The 14,798-nt window shown below is 43.6% G+C and overlaps 1 protein-coding gene across 19 annotated transcripts in view; it reads right to left on the reverse strand.

The window, feature by feature from the left end:
* Positions 1 to 14,798, reverse strand: part of LOC119160779 (retrovirus-related Pol polyprotein from transposon 412) — a 400,026-nt gene that overhangs the window by 361,233 nt on the left and 23,995 nt on the right. For 16 of the 19 annotated variants that reach the window (XR_012887749.1, XR_012887750.1, XR_012887756.1 and 13 more), the window contains one exon: positions 14,143 to 14,209. The exons of the other annotated variants lie outside the window; for them this stretch is intronic. The gene's annotated coding sequence lies outside the window, so the exon portion shown is untranslated. The remainder of the gene's footprint in view (positions 1 to 14,142; positions 14,210 to 14,798) is intronic. 19 annotated transcript variants of the gene reach the window in all.

Genomic DNA, 14,798 nt, shown 5'->3' on the forward strand with positions numbered 1-14,798 from the left:
AGGAAATGGGTAGAGAGAACGAAAAGAAGAGTAAGAAAGAGATGAAAAAATAGTGAGCTCGAGACTACACGGCACGGTCTCACGCTGTTCTTTCATGAGAACTCATGGAGTCCAGTTTACCTTAAAAAGCACAAGAGAGCTGTCGCGGTTATGCACGTATGTGAAACCGTCGGGCAAGGTCCCAGGATATTATTTTCTGTAAGTGGTCGTGAATCTAGCTGACGGAGCTTGGTTTCCATAACACGTCGTTCAGACTGGTATGTTGGGCAGTGGCATAGAATGTGCTCAAGCGTCTTCTCGCTGGCGCGAATATTGCATACCGAACTGCTCGCCATTTCAAGGAGACAAGAATATGCGTTCGTAAATGACACGCCCAACCTCATGTGAGAGAGCAAAGTTTCAGCGCATCGTGGGAGCCCCGATGGCATATGAAGTCTCAAGTTTCGGTTGATAGAACACAGGCGCACGGCGGATAAACCCTGATTATTCCATTGCAGGAAAGTTATACGGCAAGCAAGTGACTGTAGTCGCCTTGAAGCGTCCATTCTCAACGGTGGTGTGGACGTCCGCAGGTCTTGGCCACCAGCCGATCGAGCAGCTTCATCCACGTGGTCATTGCCTGAAATTCTGCAATGACTCAGCAAGCATTGAATCACACTATCGTGATTTGCTCGAGTGCTTCGTGGTAGCCGTGCCTTACTTTATATAGTTACTTTAGGGACTACCACATCTACTAATAGCGGGTTTGTCATTTGTTAACACCGTGTTTGTCGATGGTTTTCTGTAGTTCAGTGTTCACGTTCACCATAGACCACGGGGATGAGCAAGTACAGCCATTAGAAGCTATAACTTGAACGCTCCGACACGTGGCCTCAGCTTGCTTGAACTGAGGTCAGCGCCACCAAGCGTTGAACATGGTATGGTTGCTGCAGTCACCAATGGATGTATCGCACGTAGGTTTCACTAGTGAGTTTCTTTTTCCGGTCTGCCTCACTGGCGGGTCGAATGCACTCACTTCGCTTCCTGTTTTCGCCTCGTTTCGTGCCCATGGCGTTTGTTGTTGCATGATTATCTCGACAACAAACTATTGCGTGCGACACCTTACGCATATTACGATTTTCAATTCGCAGCAAGGAATCACATGTATAAATAGCAGAACAAACGTATGTTGATGGCGTTTGTAAAAGTCGCACACTAAATTAATCACAAATGTGGTGGCGTTGTTCCCGTTCTGAAATATTAATTTTCAGACCGCATCAATTGAACTGTTTTCGCAATTCACAAAGTGCCGTTCTTTTCGTTTCACGCTGCACGGAAGATGTATATGAAACGCAACGTTTGTGCATATTCCCAGCAAGAAATACGCATAAATACAACGCAAAGAAAGCCATTTTTGTGGGTAGCTATCACATAAAAGCCTAAACTGCCATCTTATTTTATTAAGTCGTAGTTCTGGGATGCTAAACCCGAGATATTATTAGCCACATAAATCTTGTGCCCCAAGAACACATCTTCTGTGCAGCGTGAACCGAGCAAGAAGGCCCGTTCTAAATTGCGTGAACAGTTTGATTCACGCTATCTTAAAATAATTGAATCAGGACACAAACAACGCCACTGCATTTCATTTTCATTGTGCAACTTTTACGAATGCCTTAAACATACATTTGCTCTAATTTTTATACATGTGATTGCTTTTGAGCATCAGCTGCGAATTCAAGCATAAAAGGTGCGTAAGCTGTCGCACGCAATGGTTTATTGTCAAGATAAGTATAAGACAAAGAACGCCATGGGTTCGCGCAATACCATAGCCACGAGCCAAAACGTGGCAAAAACGGGAGGCGGAGTGATTGCATTCGACCCGCAAATTGGGCAGACTAGAAACGGAAATTTGCGGGTGAAACCGACGCGCGCTACATCTATTCTTAACTGCAACAATCATATGCATATCAATTTCAACGCTTGGTGGCGCTAACCTCAGTCCAAGCGAGCCGAGGCCACGCGTCGGAGCATTCAAGTTAATGATGCGGATGGATGTACGTTAGTCATTTACCAGCAAACACGCTCATCAGCCGTATGGACACGAACCTAAAGGCAACGCTAAAAGTAAGTGCACGCGTGTACCCTCACTTTTGCGTATTCTTGCTAAAGCAAATACGTAAAGGTATTTTTTCAACTTCACTGTGCGCTTAGTCTCACTAAAGAGAAAAATTGACGTGTTTTAGATTAATAAACTTCACTTTGAGGACTGTAACGTCACAAGTTTCACTGTCATAAGCTCATTATTAGCAGAACAAATCAAGGTGGAAGTTTCATTTTTAGATTTTGCGCTATTAGCTTTGCGCGTAACGTAAGACATTCCGCGATGATTTTCGCGACACTGTGTAAATAAAACTCTCGGAGATTTACTATGAGAAATCTAAGGCACTAGCATATTACAGTGTTCTTCAATTTTAATGACTAGAACGTATGTAGAATTCAGTAGACACCTTTAAAAATTGATGACGTTACTGTGCTTGCTCGGGGAATCACAAAGCGGCGTGTCCACGCGGTGTGCCGCCCCACGCGTAGTGTCCACGCGTAGAAATAAAAAAACTGAACAAAATTGTTGAGGCTCACGATAAAATTTCACATCATTTTCAACAAGAGCAAAACGAATCCGACCAATACAGTAGACTGTTTAACTTGGACATTCATGGCTTACCAGTCACCCAAAATGAAAATTTGAAAGAAAGGCTCATAGATCTTGTTGTGAAACTTGAACTGCATGATTTTTCTGCTACTTATGTGGTTGCCATGCACCTCCTTCCTGGCAACCAGAATTATTCTCCAACAGTTCTGGTGCACTTTTGCAATGTTGCTATGAGAGAAAAATAGTATAACAGGCGTGGTAAATTACGAGAGTTATAACTCACTACAGTGCTACCGAAACGTTTCTTCAATGACAACCTAACAAAGCTCAACAGGCATCTGTTCTCGCTTGCTAGGTCGGCGGAGAAGCAAAACAACTACAGATTTGTTTGGGTGAGAACAGGCAAAATATTTGCCAACAAGGATGAGGACGCTTCACTCATTCAAATGTTCAGTGATGGTGATATTGAAAAGATCAAATCAATATGATGTCATCTGCTCCACTTGCAGTTTGCAGTCGACTACCACAAATCTTGCTAGTTTCATGACGCAAGTCTCTTCACCTATTTCACAGAGAGGACAGCTGGAAGTAGTCTACTGTGACATGAGCAAGGCTTTCGACGTAGTCAATCACCCACTGTCTTTGGTTAAACTTGCAAATATTTATGTTCACTCGTCTGTTGTGATCCTCCTGCACAGCTAGCTGCTTAATAGATTATGTTATGTTGCCGCAAAAGGCCAAACGCTTCCTTGTACAAAGTAACTAGTTGAGTCCCTCGAGGGTTAGTATTTGTCCAACTCTTATATTGAATTTACGTTAACGGTGTTTCTTCAGCAATTTGTTATTGTTATTTTCGACTGCATGCTGATGACATCAAGATATATAAAAACTTCATTCGGTTGACTACTGTCACCTGCTGCAGTAAGATTTGTGTTTTTTTTTCCGAATGGTGTGACAACAATGACCTTTCTCTGAATATCTCAGAAATCAAATTCATGTATATCTCCAAAACCATACATCGTGTCATTTACGTACTCTGTGAATACCATGTCGTTATGCAAGGTTTAGGAGTTGAGTGATTTTGGTGTTTGCTTGAGTTTAGGAATCTCTCGAGAATTCAGTTCTCGTACGGCCTTCCAGAAATTGCACACCACAATAAGTCTTTTTCAACTGGATTATGTATCGATGATCTGAAATGGCATCGCTAAATAGGCAGTTACGCCTTTGAGTGAGCCCAGAAAAAAATCATAACCATTTACAACTATCATTTTGCTAGGAATGACTCTGGATCTCGTTCTATTACTGCCAGATTATTATCACTGTCATCACTTTACTGCACAACTTAATTGCGTTGATCTGGTATTTCTTTGCAAACTACGTAATGTATGATATCCTGCTCTTTGCTTATCAGTTATGTAATCTTTCAGATTTCGCGTAAATTAATCAAAGAAAATCGACTATCTCATGAACCTGCGAACTTCTTTAAACACTCTACCAATCACATAATAGAAAGCTTGTATAATGTTAACTTTCATAAACTTGATGTTTTCACAGTCCACTTATTGTTTTTTTTCAGCTTCGCACTACCTCAAGATAGTTCTTCATAATGTATATATTCTTCCCTTTCTCGTGTTTTAGGAAGCCTTCTACATGGCTGGGTACATTCCCCTTTATTTTTCACTGCCATTTCATGATTTTGATTTGGTCTTTTATAATTCAGTTATCTTGAGCGGATTTTATTTTGTATTTGTGTTTACGCTCTTTTTATTTGATTTTTTTGTGCACTGTATTTTATTGTTTTTTTATTGTTTTATTTTTACGTGTGCCTGCACATAAACTTTGTAGTTGTTCTTGGGCAGGTTAAATAAGGTATGATTGATTGATTGATTAATAGTAACATTATTACTGAAATATTGGTGCGCCAGTGAGCTTGCTAGTTCTTACGTGCCTTGATTCAGGAAAAATATCCATGCAAAAAAAAAAAAGACCATCAGGATAATCATCCCCCTTTTCCTTACCTAGTCGCGATAAAGTGAAGGATGAAAAACATGAATGACTCAAGCTCATTAGTGTCCCAACAAAAAACACTTGCGAATATTTCAAGCTTAAAAACAAATTAGCAAAATTACCAAAATTACTGATTCGCCCACACGCAAATGCAAAAATTTTTAAATGTAATAGAGCTGAATGTTCTAATCTACGAGCCTCTGCAGCCTCTTAACATAGCAAGGCATGTTCAATATGATGCCCAATTTGACAAGCAGGGACATTTTTTGGGCATGTGCCCCCAAAGCTTCACTTAATACTCCGAAATGAAGATAAGAGCACAAAAATCTGATTTCAACGCACAAACTATGAGCAGTTTCTTTGCCTTCTAAAACAAAATTGGCTGTTTTGATTTATACTCAGTTTAGGCCTGATGTACCCAAACGAGCACGATCAATTGCTTCTCCTAAATTGCTGTTTTTGATTTTTAGTTCTTGCAAAAACGTTTAAAATACAAAGTTCTTATGAGGTCACCTTGCCTGCTTTTTCCTCTCGTCTGATAAGGTTAAAAGGAAGGTGCCGGAGCTCACGCAGAGTATGTGTGGTTTTGGGAGAACGTAATGCAAAACGAAGTTTGTTGTGGTCCACAACAGCAGCAAATTTTCCCCCTTGAAGGAACTGCTGAAATGCTTCACCGCAAGGTAGGCCGCGAAGAACAGTCTTTTGAATGTACAGTATTGGCACTCAGTGTTGAATAACTTTAAAGGAAAGAAGCACATGGGAGCAACCATACACCATTGTTTTTTTTTTATGAAAAGCAACTCCAGCACTTTCTGAGTGGGCGTTCATCCTGAGGCAAGGGGAAGCAATAGGGAAAGGCGTGGAAAGAACAGTAGCATGGCGATGTTGGTTTTAAATATGGTAAAACTATCATCAGTGGCCACGTCTCAGGGCAGTGCGGCCGACTTAGCTTTCTAGAGAGTACGATGAACACGGCTGCAACCATGTAGAGCATGTAGGGATGAAATGGCCATCAAAGTCACGAGTCTGAAAAAACTTGGCCAATCTCACACCTTGTGGGAATTAGTTTTGTGAGCAGCAGTCGGAGATATATTCTATACACTGCATTTTACGGCTTTCAGACAAGCGTCACTAAGTGTATCGAAGCTTTTTTTTTAACTGTAGTAGTTGCTTATACCTCATAGACATAACAAGAATGTCCACTACCCCAGCAATTAAAAGGTAACCTATGGTCAGACATAGCGTCAGCACTCACATTAGAGCAGATTCCAGTATTATGATAACTAAATGACTGACTTTGACTAAGTGCGATCATGCGAACATCATACGAAACCTCTTACCGGATTCCTGTGGGATCGAGCAACACTTTAACATTGCTTGCTAAATCATATAAATACATATGTTATGTTCATTAGAATGCTATAGAAGCTAAGCCAACACTGAACCATATATTTATATTATTCCGACATGACAGCTTCATTATAGGAGATGTGCACCGTTTAGTGTTTAGTTATATAGTCAGAGGGCCTGGACTGCGAACTGACGAATGTAACGCCTCCACGTGGTCATTTTGCAATGCACTTTCAAGACACGGCGCGGCTTTGTGGTAAAATCCCTGACTGCCGCAAAAAAACGCTGGGAGGTGATTCCTACCGAGATTTTGATTTGTTTCAGTAATTCCTGGCTCCTGGCTGTCAATTCAAGCTGTGTCGGCAGCGCGGGGCTGAACAACAAGGTTTCCCATTGCTCGGGTAGCTGGGGATTGGCTGTGTGGGGAAAAGGGGAGGTGGGGGATCCTTAACCTTTCAGACGCCAACCATTAGGAAATGCCTGTAAATGTGTTGAATCACTACAACGTTACTTCAAGGTACTCAATAATCTATTGCAACAATAATAATGAGATAATTGTGGAATCTATGTATGTAATGGTAACTCGTTCTGATGAAGTTGCAAATAAATATATCGTTATCCTGAAGTGACTGATGCTTACTTCTGGCATAAATTGAATATAATATCAGGCTAGAAATATAGTGCAAATTTATTTTTTGTTATGCCCATTGTGAGCAAGGAAAATTTCCGCTTTTCACATTGCTTGCAGGAAGCGTAGTAGTGCCTTCAGAAAAGTGATCATATAATTCAGTGCACTGCAAAATGATATTAAATGAGATCACATTATTCGTGCAGGAGGTTCAATTCATCTAATGTACGATATATCTTGCTCTTTCATATCTTCTACTTGATGCAAATAACGGAAACGAGTTGTGTACACAAGTGTGTACATAGCGTCTTGAAGAGTTAAGGTCCTTACACTCGGCTATGATGTGTGCCAGAGTGCCTCTTTCCTTTTTGCAGAACAGGGAGAGCGTATACGGAACCACACCGTCTGTTGCAAGCTCACACCACCGTGTCTTCGAGCACAATAAAGCTGATTCTCTCTCTCTTTCTGTTTTCTTATTTGCATTCGTCGGGTCAGCTCTGGCGATATCACTTTCTTTTAACGATCTCGCATTTAAATTATCAATGTCTGTTCTCGCCGTTTCAGGGTATTTATAACCGGTTAAAGTGTGGCAAGTACCTGCATACTACTGCATATCGTATGCGGGTATACCATGCAGGTAAACGCAGCCGAGAAACATCAATCTCGGATCCATGAGATGGTGCTTCAACAGCATTTGTTATTTACGCTGTCGACACTAAAATTCCTAAAGCAGACCTTCATGTGCTCCTAAAACTAGTGAGCGAAGATAACATCATGCTAAATGTCTGCTGCCTCGGCAACACACGTTGTGTGAAAACAATGTTCAAAGGTGACCGCTTCCCCTGAAATTTGTAGGTTGGCTTCTTTTGTCACCAAGTTCGTCCATATATTCTAAAACCTGCGCAACACTTTAACTGCCGAAAAAGCGGCCACGTGAAAGGTCTCTGCACGAACTTTGCAGGGTGCCCCCATGCGCAGAACTGCACTCGGAAGATAACTACAGTGCTACCTTAGTGAAGTGTCTTAACTGTCAAGGTGCTCACACTGCTTCTTTTTCAGACTGTCCTTGCATAGGAAAATAAATTTCTAGTATTAAGCAAATCGCACAGAACAGCTTTAGCACAAAATGATTATCAATCAAATGGTGCAGAAGCCGCTTAAAACGTCCGGGGAAGACGATGTCACCACAGAAGGTGCGCACGATGGACAACGTCGACTCACCTGAGAGCTCTGCCCGCTAAAGTTTTCAGTATAGTGAGTGCATACGTAGCAAAATAAAAACGGGCAAATTTTTCTCTGTAGCGAATAATGGCCGCCACATGCATGTAGAATATATACGTCTGGAAGATCCACAGTGGAAGCCGCCTTCACAAAAGGAACCTCCTACAACAGTGGTCTTTCGGAATACAAATCAGCACGTGTTAGCCCTTAAGAGATCCTAAATAATGTCTTTGACGTATTGGTAATGACCACGCACACACGTAATCCAGAAGTACCGTCTAAGGACTGAACGCTTTTAGCTCAAGACTGGCCGCCCTTGGGTATATATTGGCTCAACGGCCACTCTCATTCAGAGAAAACGTCCGAAGGCAGCGATTTTGTAGTGGAATGCCCGGGGACTCAGGTCCTGCATCGCCGATTTCCGACTGTTCATGGACACTATAGTATTTCTAATTATAGTCATCTGCGAGCCGAGCTTATCAATGCTAGGACAGTTTTTAAATATGAAATAATTCTGTTTCCTACAAGTGCCTAAAACTGCAAGTTTCTCATGTTTATTCTCTGTAACCTGTCTTACATTCTTCAGGCTGTGTCCCATCTTGACGACAACCAATTAATATGTGTAACAGTGAAAAAGATACCTAAAATCACTGTTGTGGGTGCCTACTTAGCTTCAATATTTCAGTTTGACCTTAAAACACTACAAAGTATCCTGTCCTCAACACCCCATTCATGCACCATCTACATGGATACTGCAATGTGCATCACACACTCTGCAGATATATAAAGATCGATGCAAAAGGCAGAAATTTGAAGTTTTTTCGTCTCCAACAATTAACTTTTTTTAGTGATGGTACTTTAATGTTTTGATTGCCAAGCGTTTAAAGTCGAGCTGAATCCAGTGTTCGGCGTGACCACCCTTACAGCACATGCGCGCCCCTCCCGCTCTCACTCCTCCCCTACCATCTGCCATCTCTTCCGGGTCACCGGAAGAGGCAAGAGAACGCCTCCTCAGCAGTACAGCGTCCACGCCTCCACTGCGCATGTGCATCCACCTGCCCTTCTCTCTCATCTCCTACGCTTCCCCCTCCTACGTTCCTCGTGGTAACGTGTTCTACGTTTCCGCGAGACAGAGCGGATCTGCGTTGTTGATAGCCGTTGATAGATGGCCCTCTCTCACTGAGAACAAGGAGGTGGGAGGACAATCTTTTCGCGTAATGGCGCATTTTCACTTGAGCAGTGAAGAGAAATGAAAGTGCCAGAGCGGCTGCAAAACCACGACCGCAACCGTCGAAGATGTTCACATTCGTTCTGCCCCATCTCGCTACCGCTGCCGTCGATACCTTGGCAATTAGTTTGTTTTTGCCTGCTTTCTGAGAATTAAACTTCCTACCGAATTTCAGTTACTCACGCAAAGTAAAGTAAAGAAACATCTCGCGCCTTTTCAAACGTTGTTTCGGGAGATATGCCAGCATGAACGATACCAGCGAACGCACCGGCAGCTGCAGCGGTACATTCAGCTGGCTGTACACAAACGCGAGACACGTTGGAACATGTTGACTCGCAGCCGCTGCACCGTCTACTTCCAGAGTTCTCGGCGATGGTAATCCAAGTCAGGCTCTCGATGAACGTGTCCTCGTTGAGGCCATCAAGCTTCGTTGTGCTGCACGGGTCGTTTGCGATTTGAGCCGATGCGAGCAACCACCGACGCCTGTGCCGCCATGTTGAATCTGCCGCTAGCTGCTTCGGTCACGTGGTTTGATATAGCGCTGCCAAGACTGTGAAGCGGAAGCCTGTGGTGCAAATATGTACAAATTCCAAATCCGGATGGAGCTGGTCTGTCGGTGACGTCAAAAAGTGGGCGGTCTGCAGCGGTCGCGAGGACGAAGGGAAGTGAACAGCCAATGAGGGAAAGGAAGCCTTGCGTAAATATTTTGACGTCGACTTGGCGACCGTATAGCAAAGTGAAAAGTGTTTATAACGTGCTGAAAAATGTTTAGCTATTATTGCTCACTATCGAAATGTGTTGGCACTAGTTTTCAAACGCTGAATAAGGAATACGGCACAATGCAAACGTATTTTTCCGTTATTGTTTTGAAATGACGCTAAATTTAGCGGAACAGTAAGTAGGGGCGCTAAATACGACCCCGTTTCAAGCAGTTACTGTTCCCATGACTCCACCACTATACAAACCTAAACGGCGCAACTTTCGAAGTTGTTGGCTCAGTCGAGCGCAATCAAGGCGGAGGGCAACGGCACCAGTAGCCAACAGCAGCAGCGGCTCATCCGCGTTTCCGAGGCTCAGCTCGCACTGGTGTTCGCTTTATGGGCTAACATCTGCAGCTCGTGGCGAAAGCCATCGAGCTGCGGCACGGCGCCACCATCGCCGACTGACGGCGGCTGTGGCAAGAGCTCAGCGACGCGCTGCTGAACCATGATGGGCCTGTGCAGGAGTGGCAGGCTTGGTGGCGCTGGCTGGTGCACAAGGCCCGCCGTGACGCCGCCGCCATCAGAGAGGCACAAACGTGAGTGACCGTCGAATGGCGCGGGCGATTTGTTGTTTGACATTGGTGTACATTTTCAGGGGCACTGGAGGGAGTTGGCTGCCTGGTTTCCGCGGCCAGGTTTTACAGTTGACTGGGATGACACGCTTCAGGGGCGTCTCTGGTTTCACCTATCAACAGGTAAGCACTCTCCCGCATATCACGAGTTCCTGAGTGGTGCCATGACAGAGTTTGATATCTGAAGAAGTGCCTTTAGCGGAACCTTGTTAAACGGGAATATAGCGCAGGAAAAAGAATTCAAAAGTGGGTGGGTTTAATAACTAAAATCTCAGTTTGGAGCCCTTGCAGTACAAGGGGTATTAATTTATCATAAAACACGCAATTCCTGCGGGCAAGTGCATGTACTAAAATGGTAATACATGATATCAATGACCACTGAATAGCTGCAGAAGATGTTTCCTCAGATGTTTAGTACGTAAGTTTGTAATATAGCCAGAGCAACGAATACCTACTTTCAGAAAGATCATGCTTACGACACTTTCCAGTAGGAGATGTTCCCACTGCTGCGGTGGAAATGGATGTGGAGGCCACTGAAGCGGCTGCAGATGGCAGTGACACAGTAACACGCAAGCATCCGAGAACTTAGGGCTTTATTGAGAGCAGAACCAGAACCTTCAGCAGGGTGACAAGGTGCTCAAGGTGAGTAGACCCTTTGTTTATATTTACGTAAGGGGCGTAAACATGCTCCGTGCTCTATTATGATGACTGAAACCAACATGGGCTGTAAATAAGACCATGCATTGTATTGAGAGGCACGGTATCGGATATCTGCAACGATAAACTGCCGGGCAAAAGGTTGGTTAGCCCTGAAAAGGGCTGTTTGATGGTGAGAGATGCATTTGATGAGATTAATAAAGAGTAGTTCCAACAACTGTTTGTTGGTTCGCACGAGAAGGGCATAGCTTGTACGCAAAGCTTCACACTTTCAAAGGATGCCATCAGGCCAGTTGATCTTCAGCTGAGGGGAAATTGTTGTGCCCGTTGCAATTCTTGGCAGCAGCAGCAACTTCCAGCTACGAGATGGTTAAGGGTTTAACGGCAGCTCACTTAAACATTTCCACCACGATGATCAATAGCAGGTGCTTCGGAAGATGAGAACAACAACCACCTGCATCGCTTCTGCAGTACGGCGTGTGGCAGCAGCACAGGAGAAGGCGGCAGCGGCGCAGGAGGGCGTGAACTTACAGCGCAACACCAGAAAAAATACAGGGCAGGGAAGGAGTAGAACAGAAAGAAAAGACGGCGCTCACTCACAACTGTTGTTTATTGGAAAAAACGGGGTGAAAATTATATATATAGGTACTTGCAGCCTACATCACAACATGCGCAGAATGCGAGGTGCACCGAGGTAGCGTTATCACACTCATGACAATAAACAAGCTTGGCCTAAATAACTTAATTCTTTTTCGTCCAGTGTGACGGATGATTCATTAACGCACTTGCTACCCCTAATCTTTATATGATTTGCCTCAGCGATTTCTCTAGTTAGCTGGTTAGAATGCTTGAAGATGATGGTAGTTCTCTCGAAAATGGGACGACAACCGCATGACCTGCAATGTTCCAGCATATGAAGTCGCGCGATCCCTTGAAGAGATAACTCATGCTTCCTTAAACGAACATTCACACATCGTTTCTTTGGTCCCACGTACTCCCTATACCACACGATAATGGAGTTAAATGCACAGCTTTTTTTTTTACGCATGCAATGTACTTGCTCTTATGATTCACAGCGCATTTCCCTTTGGCCTGTTTGTTCCTCAGCGCATTATCAACCATCGGGCAAATGCGACCTACCTTATGTTTGGCGTAAAAAAGCACGTCGACACCATACCTTGAGCCTACGTTTTTCAGCTCATGCGCCAATTTGTGTACATAAAGAAAAACTGCTCCTTTTGTTTTTCCATCAGAATATTCTTGGGCTGCTCTGTGTTTCACGAGCTTAACACTCCGAACCATTGACTCACACACAGACGAAATCACCTTGTCAGGATACCCAGCATCTACTAAGCGTTTTACCTGGTTATGAAAAGTAGTATTCGACACGTGCACACAGGATTTCCTGAGCGACGCATTTAAAATTGTCTTTGCAATCGCTCTCTTCACAATCTTAGAATGGCCAGACTTGTAGTTTAAGATAGGCTTAACTGATCTTGGGTCATATTTCCCGCACAAATGATCTTTACCAAAAGTTAGCTTTAGGTCAAGAAACTGTAGCTCATAATCTTTACAGACTTTGTGAGTGAAGGTGAGGCCTATACCATGCTGACTGAACAATTTAAGAATGTGGTCAATGTCCTTATGGTGAATGTCATTGTGAGAAAAACATACAAAATCATCGACGTAGCGAAAAACAGCACTGCAGCACTTACTAAGGTGACCTTCCAGCTGCCTGTCAATGTAGCCTAAAATAATGTCACTAATAATAGGGGCCACGCTCGACCCTATGCAGACACCAGACTTTTGTACATAAAGGTCCCCCCGCCACGACACAAAGGTACTTTCAAGGTAAAATGACAAAAGTTCAAGAGAAGATTCTAAAGAAATACCACAACCATCGATGACAGATTGTTCATCGTTGTCAAACACAATGCAGGCTTTTACGCATTTCATAACCTGGCAATGCGGAAGGACATAATATAAATTTTCCACGTCAACACTGAAGGCGCTACGTAGGCTCATCGAGTTATTTTTGAGGTACTCGCACACAAAATCTGAATTCGGTATGCAGAAAGGGTCAACAATATTCAGGCATGCTAGGTTCTCTTGCAGAAAACGCGAAACATATAACTTCCAGCTACCTTTTTTCTGAGACTATGGCCCGGAAAGGCATGTCTTGCTTGTGCGATTTCACCGTAAAAAAAACTTCTAACTCCAGGTTTTTCGCCCCCTCTTTACGCTGGCTGCCAAACGTTGCAGATTCATTCCTTCTAACAAGGAAAGCGCTTTGTGTTTTACTTCTGTGGCCTTAACACTGACACGCCTGAAGTTTTTCTTAACTGCGGCCTCGCTCTTCTGTGAATACGCTTCAGAATTCATAATGGCAAAGTATCCTTCTTTATCGGCCACTAGTACATGCAGTTTCTTTTCACAAAGGAAATCCACTAGCGGTCTTAGTGAGTCCGTGCCCCCCCCCCCCCGCGCCTTTCCCGTTCTGGCAATGGTATCAATACAGTCCGAAACACACCTTGAGCGTTCATCTTCCTTGGCACACCTTGTGACCGCCCTCGCTGTGGCTACCTTTTCAAAGGGATTCAGGCGGGGTTCGTAGCAGTACTTCGGGCCAAGTCCCAGCACCCTCTCATGTCCCTCCGGTATTGGCGTTGCGCTAAGGTTAAGCACATGGCCCTGTACCAAGTTTGCTTTCTTCTTCACCGTAAGCGTCAGACGTACAATGCGCCAGAGGAACTCGCTGGTGAATTCGGCCGTGTCGCACCACTATCTGTACTGGCGTGAACCAGCCATGCGTCACACTGGATGACAAAGAATTCAGTTATTTAGGCCAAGCTTGTTTACTGCCATGAGTGTAATAACGCTACCTCGGTGCACCTCGCAGTTTGCGCATGTTGTGATGTAGGCTTCAAGTACCTATATATATCCTTTTCACCCCGTTTTTTCCAATAAACAACAGTTGTGAGTCAGCGCCGTCTTTTCTTTCTGTTCTACTCCTTCCCTGTCCTGTATTTTTTCTGGTGTTGCGCTGTAAGTAAGTTCACGATGGATTCTAACCAACTGGCCCAACTTACCGTCTTACTGCAGGAGGGCGTCCTGCAGGCAGTTCATTCCTTGGCACGGGCCATGGCTGAGGGCTTTCTGCGAAAAAGGGATACGTAGTTTAGTTTAATTTTTTGTCATGTATTCAATGTTTTTTCTTGTCATCATTCAATAATGATTTGTCGGTTTCAATGTGTTTAGGTGCTGCTGTTCATGATCAATTTTATACGCTTCGGGAGACATTTACATATTTTAGTTTGTATTTCACCATGTTTTCAACGTTTTAATAATCATCAATCGTTTAGTGTTTTTGACATGTTTACGTGTTGCTGTTCATGCTCTATTTTATACGTTTTTGTTTGCATTTAGTACATGTTACTATATTTAGGTTAGCATTTACTTTGTACAAGTAGTACAGCATTTTTATGTTCGATATATGCATTTCTCAATGTATGTTCGAGCTGCTCCAGTGGCAGTGTTTTTTCCCCACATTTCAAAGGTGCCTAGTCATTCACACGGAGACCACGAGTGTATAGTTGGCATTTTATGTTATTGCATCTGTGATAATTTATTGCACCACTGTGCTTTCTAGCTCACTGCGCTTTTTATGCAGCATTACCACATAGTGTAGTAATGTGATATCTTTTTGCATCACACTGTGCTGCCGTTCACTGTGATATTTTCATTT

Source organism: Rhipicephalus microplus, chromosome X (assembly GCF_043290135.1).
Source record: "Rhipicephalus microplus isolate Deutch F79 chromosome X, USDA_Rmic, whole genome shotgun sequence".
NCBI lineage: Eukaryota > Metazoa > Arthropoda > Arachnida > Ixodida > Ixodidae > Rhipicephalus > Rhipicephalus microplus.